This window comes from Branchiostoma floridae, chromosome 5 (assembly GCF_000003815.2).
Source record: "Branchiostoma floridae strain S238N-H82 chromosome 5, Bfl_VNyyK, whole genome shotgun sequence".
NCBI classification, from domain to species: domain Eukaryota; kingdom Metazoa; phylum Chordata; class Leptocardii; order Amphioxiformes; family Branchiostomatidae; genus Branchiostoma; species Branchiostoma floridae.
The window spans coordinates 20,411,372-20,418,025 of record NC_049983.1 but is presented as its reverse complement, the minus strand read 5'-3'; the positions used below and the strand labels follow the sequence as shown (position 1 = coordinate 20,418,025).

General features: G+C 38.8%; 1 long non-coding RNA gene across 1 annotated transcript; it reads right to left on the bottom strand.

The window, feature by feature from the left end:
• Positions 1–2,823: 2,823 nt before the first annotated feature.
• LOC118415930 lies at positions 2,824–6,285 on the bottom strand. Its single transcript, XR_004831169.1, has 4 exons — positions 6,262–6,285; positions 4,680–4,747; positions 3,985–4,049; positions 2,824–2,835 (listed from the first exon to the last, which is right to left on the bottom strand). It is a non-coding gene; the product is annotated as an uncharacterized LOC118415930 (long non-coding RNA).
• Between the last annotated feature and the right edge of the window lie 369 nt (positions 6,286–6,654).

Genomic DNA, 6,654 nt, shown 5'->3' with positions numbered 1-6,654 from the left:
AGCAAACTGTCACAAAACCATTTTTTTTTCTTGTTGGGCTGGTTCATAAAAATAACGGACCTGAAAAAAAACCCAATGGCCTGGACCTTGGACGGTTTAGACAATAAACAGATTATATCAGCAGGGGTTCAACCATTTTGGGGCTTACCGGTCCAAGAAAATCCAACAGATTGAAGTAGAGCAGAGTTTGTAGTCATTTCCACAAGTTCCTACAAATAGTACAATCAAACCTTTTTAAAATGCCAGTAAGAGTCAGATACTGTACCAAACAAATTCCTTCGTAATGAAATGGAGTGTTGTTTTGAGTATCTCCCATTTACAGTTTTCACAGACAATTAGCTCCAGGTTCAGGCCCGGACCTGGATCCTCTGGACCTGAACCGGACCTGTACCTGAATCATTTGTACCGGTGTGACAGCGTTCTCGCCCCCCCCGTGATCTCGCCCCCCCGGGGGCGAAATCACTAGCGATCTCGCCCCCCCGGGGCGAAATCACTAGCGATCTCGCCCTCCCCGGTTAGTGATCTCGCCCCCCTACCTCGCCCCCCTTTAGCGATTTCGCCCCCCCCCCAAAAAAACGGGTTTACATGATATTTTAGAAGTTGATTGGTATAAATCACACAATGCAGTTTCAGAATGATATAAGTACACGAGTTTGATACATAACTCCATTCATAGTATCAATATTAACGTAATTACATGGTAATAACTATTTTATTATTGAACTTGTTTCAGACAAGGAGGGTTGGGTCCCTTGTAGTTGTATTCCCTTTATTGCATGTACCTGAGTCTCGACATGAGATATATTTCATTGTATTCACCTGTCCTCGAGCAACCTATATATCTCCAATATGAAGTCTCTATTATGAATTGACCACAAAATAACTAATATGTCATGTCTTTATTGATTATGCAAATAAGGTATTAATTAGAATAATGCACATTTTGGTGTATGCACCTGGCCAAGGGGTATCTTCACCTTCAATATGACTGTTTTTCTAGTATTTCGAACTGTTACGTTATATGCACCTACCCTATGGATATCTTCACCTCCAATATGACTGTTTTTCTAGTATTTAGGAACTGGTGTTTTACCCGTGTTTCTTAAGACTGGTACTTTACCAGTTTTTTTTAGCATTTAGCAACAGGTATATGAACTTGTGCGTAGATAGTGTTTATAATGAGAAACTATTATTCAATTGTGTTTTTCTTAGTGCTTTGGAAATGTTTTCTGCACAAGAAAGAAAATACTGTGACAAATTGAAAACATATAGCTGACGTATTCTGTACCATAGACGGTGTTGATTTATACGTTCACAATAGCATTGTTTTCTATGCCACCTCTGCCATGTCAGATGCAAAAAAAAATGTCCTTTCAATGTAGTGTTTGCACCGAACAAGGTATGACATCTTACGGTAATAAGGTGCCATATAGGTACCAGGTAACACACCAACTATGTTACTCCCAGGTGCAGTATAGTACCAGGTAGCGCACCTAATATGTAGTAACCAGCTGCTCTTAAGACCCCTCCGAGGAATACTAGTAATGTTGGGGGGGGGGGGGCGAAAACGCTAAAGGGGGGCGAAAACGCTAAAGGGGGGCGAAAACGCTAAAGGGGGGCGAAAACGCTAGTGATCTCGCCCCCCGGGGGGGCGAGATCGCTGTCACACCGGTACCCACCCCTTGGAGGAAGTCTGAACCAAACCCTTGCAGTTTTCACCTTAGTCACAGTATGATGCATAGAAACATGAAGGAAAAAGGAGAAGACTGCAAAGCAGGAAGCTACAGGTTGGAACTTTGAATAAGATGGACACAAAACATACACATGGGCAGTTATGTCCTCACTAAGCCAGATATGCATTCATGTCATCATGAAGATCAAATCATTTGAGATTTTTGTAGTTTGGGAGACCAGACCAAAGTTGTCTGAAAATTTATACCCACTCGTAAATTCAACAGATACAGCACCAATTTACCTGTTTGGATTTAATACATGCTAGTTGTAAAATATTGTTTGTTAACACCAATCTGGGATTGTGTTGACTACACCAAATGTTGCTTTGTCTTGTTTTAAGTGCTAACAAGGGTGACTACATGTACTACCCGAATTGTCCCAGTCAACTTTTAATCACACAGTATAGCATCCATCTAAAAGACAGACACACTTAATGCCTGGTAATATCAAATTTGAACAGAGCATCGAACAAGAACTTCCTGCTATCTTGTGTCACACAATGTTGTGCTTTATGAGCCCATCACAGACAGAAGCTTGGAGACCCTCTGCTTTTCAAACTCAGAACGTTACCAACAGCTGTGCTTGCAACTGATTGTCTCTTACATCAGACCATCAATACACCAGCCACCCACCTAGTGAATATGAGGGTTTCATATTCCGCACCCCCGCACGGTATAGATCTATACATCTAACACAACCTTCAAAAGACAGTCTGACGTATCATTTCTTCTGTTTGCGTCATCGCTGCCAGGCTCATTAATGAATGCATATTGTCTTGCCTCCAGGTGACAAAACAAATATCAATTTCGATTTTCTGCACGCGTCATGGACAAAATTCATACATATGTTGTCTAGTTGCCATAGCAGGGAGTAAAGCAATGCTGTTATGAAATTTGCACGAATATTAAACATTGGTTGCCAAGATGAATTCAACATGTATGATATGGCTTAACTGAAGTGATTTTTTTTACATTCATATTTTACTCATAGATTATAACAAAATATATGATTATGAATGTTAAATGTGGACCAGTATGTCATCAGTATGCATGCTACTATATATTACAGTGTTGAACTACACTTCTATTGCTTAGGTTCAACCTTTTATCCTTATATTTTTACCTGTATTTTGATGACATATAGGAGATATCTCAATATTACCCAAATCTATAGTATAAAAAGTGACCTGTATATGACAGTATCTTATGTTATAAGTATCTGGAGGTTGCTTTTTATTAGTGATGTGTTTACGTGGCTGAAACAAACAATAAAGTTAAAAAATATTACCCTAAAATGGTTTCAAACAGTTAAGTTAAAAAATATTACCCTAAAATGGTTTCAAACAGTTAAGTTAAAAAGTATTACCCTAAAATGGTTTCAAACAGTTAAGTTAAAAAATATTACCCTAAAATGGTTTCCTACCAGCACCTTACCAAAGCTATTTCCCCTTTGTTCTTGAGATTCAACATCTACTTTAATTTTTAAGACATCAAAAGTCTTGGACTCCTTAATTTCGTATTTTCTTCTTTTCCACTTTAGATTCTATATTATGACATACATACAGCATTCTCAAATGAGCAAGAATGAACTCTAACATGACTTTTCATTAACATCTAGTGGAAGAAAACTACAACAGCACAACATATAAATCCATAGGGGCAATGTCCTGTAGTTTGATAAAGGATACGTCAAAAGACTTCTTTGAAATCTTATTTCTTTTAGACATCAATCATATAGCTAAGGGGTTTCAGAAAATGATTTTACATATCCAATTTACTGTGAACCTGCTGACATTTTGTCTTAATGCAGCCAGCAATCAAATCTCCCACAGTCAGAAGTTTCTTACATCTCCTAGGGATTACCTTTGCTGACATCAAAATTTCTTGGCAAGCCCACGCCTAATTAAAACATTACTACAAAGGAAAACCTGTGGGAGGGTGAAAGTCTCCACTGAGGATAGCAACAAGGGACAGGTAGGTTTATTGCTGTGCGAGTGCGCCTTTCCATTAACTACATGGAAAAGCAGCAAACTACCTAAATGCACAAATGGGAAGAGTAAAGTTAGACTCATTCATGCTATTCAAGTTTGCAATTCTAATAGGATGCTTTCAAGCATGGGTGGAATAAGGAAGAGAGATGCAGTTTTGGTTTATTCTGATAGGAGGTGCTAGTGAGTGGACAATGTATGAAAGATTATACTGCACTAAATGACCAACTGAAAGAAATATTTGTACACCTGACAAAACTTACCCCCTTCAGAGACTCGTAGCGGTTGCGGCGTGGTTTCTTGATACCATTTCTGTGGGCCTTCTTGTCTGTAATGTAATGAACGTGGTGTAAGCTTGCACCATAAATTTATCATCATGTGCACTGCAAGGAGGTTATCTTCCTATAAAGTATAATCAATGTGTAACTTTCTCCAAACACTATTCAAACACAACATCTAGATTCCTTTCAAGTTTCTGAGACAAGAACGGAAAATTAGTTGTCAACATGCAGATTGTATCCTTCAAACCCATCTTTATTCCCAGTTTAATTCCTACATCACTGTATAATTACATGTACTAAGGCACAATTTCAGCACCAATCTTTCTCATGTCCATAACATGAGACATTTAGGCAATACGAGTAGGGAGATCAATAAGTTCTGGGCCTCACACACAAATTTACCTTGGACAAATCATTCTTATTTTCATCACGATTCTTGTGATGCAACAAATAAATGTACACTTTTGCTTTATAGGTCAGGATGAGTGCTTGCTTTTAGCATTCAACTTTCTTTCAAGCGACTTCTCGCAACTGACCAAGTACTTAAGTTAACTGCAGCGTGGGAGTCTTATGTAACTGTAAGTCTAAAACTCTACAAGCATCTTACGTTGAGTAGTGCTGACATCCATGTAATATATTTGCATGACTCTACCCCATGTCTAGTCTGTGGTACTCACTCTGGTTATGGTTGGTGTGGTTCTTGGACTTCGCCATCTCGATCCACCTCGTAGGGATCTCGTACACGCTAATGTCAGCAAAGAAATGTGAAAGGAGGTAAGTATCAATTCTTAATATTTTGTACTTTCATTATGAGCTACATTGCATATGTTATGTTATTTGCATAATCAGAGTTATCAGACATAAGTTGGTATTCTGTACTTAGCCCACATTGGGCATGGGCGTACGGTACTAGTTAAGATCATTGTCATATCTCACAACAAAAATACAGTCAAACCTGCCCGAGCGACCACCTCTTCTCAGCGACCACCTGGCCATTTCGACCGCATTTTTTCGGTCCCGATTTTTTTCCCATGGACGTAAGCATTAAGCGACCTTTTCTCAACGACCACCTGGCCAACGCGACCGGCCCAAATTAGGACCCATAACGACCGCATCATTTTCAAAATTGAGGTTTTCATCGATTTTTTATGATATCTAGCGCGATTTTGTGTCGAAATCGGCCATTTTGCGTCGTATTTTGACTGCCATTACGAAGTTATGTTTAGAATAATATTTTTGAATTTACAGAATAATTTTGAATTTACAATTTACAGTGTGCGTGTTGTATTTGACAGTTAATACCTCGCTTCTTTGTGTGCGTGCAGTGTGCTCGCTATTTGCCATTAAACACAACGGAAACCATTTATACTTTACATCGGGCATGTTTTGAGTCGATACTCTTCTCAGCGACCACCTGTCCAAATCGACCGATTTTTCTCGGTCCCCCGGGTGGTCGTCTTGGGCAGGTTTGACTGTAATGTGATTTTTCCATCACTGAGTAAAGGTAGACGCTATGATATAATTTTTTGTGACACATAATGTTACATGGCAGGTGAAGCCATTATTAAATTAGCGATTAACATTAGGTCTGGAGGTAGCCTACCCTATACCTATAGTTATTGCAAAATTTTGTTGACATAAGTTCATAACATCAACTCTCATACTTCTGTTGAAAAAAAAAAGTTGCCATTTAGACCCTCTCAAAATTGCCTTAATATACGAAATGTATGTAACGTTATCTTGGGATCAGTTATGTTGCATACTAATAATGTCCTACACCTCTTTAATACTTAATACAAATATTACTGTTACAGAATCTTGTCAGCATTTTGGGAAAAACACACAAAATAGCAATGCTGGGGTGGGGTGGGGGGCAATGCACAGTTCCATAATTTTTTTGGCTTCTTCAAACTTTTATTTTGACACACGTCACTGACTACATGACGAAAGCACAACTTTCAAACTGCGGCTTTGGCCTTAGTAAATAAGAAAACTCGTCTCTGACCTATCTGAATATTTCCAAAGATTTGCAACAACGGAGAGCAAGAGAGAGAAACTTATGAATGAGGGGACATATGACTGATGGTAAACACACTCTTTCCACGACAATTTTGAGAGCTTTAAGCATAATATACCAACAAAAAACTAAGGTGGGTGTGCAAAATATGTACGTTATTCCGTGTAATGTTAAAAGAGCTCTGATGGTCTTCTATTAGGTCAGATTATTTTGGATTCTGTGGGTATGATGTGTTCACGTACCTCTAACAAATATGGCGTCCAGAGAAGAGGACGACGAGCGGTGTTTTGTGGGTAATATAGATAGATTTTTTGGCAGTACAAAAGCGCCGCCTAGCAGCACAAAGAATAAATGAATCATCTACAGTCTAAATATCTGCTCATGTTCTAAAAGAAAATAAATGTAAGCTTGGATATTTATTTTCATATGTGTGTAAATAATCGCATATTCCATGGAATTTTCTGCAGGTCTGTAAAAGTTTAGCGTCTGATGTCCTTTCCCCTGATTAAATATGTCACAGTAGAGATCACGATCCAGTAGAATCGCCGATTGTCCTAGGAGAGATCGCGATCGAAGTTTCTCCTAGGAGAGATCCCAATTGCAATCTGTACTAGAAGAATCGACGATCACTAGAC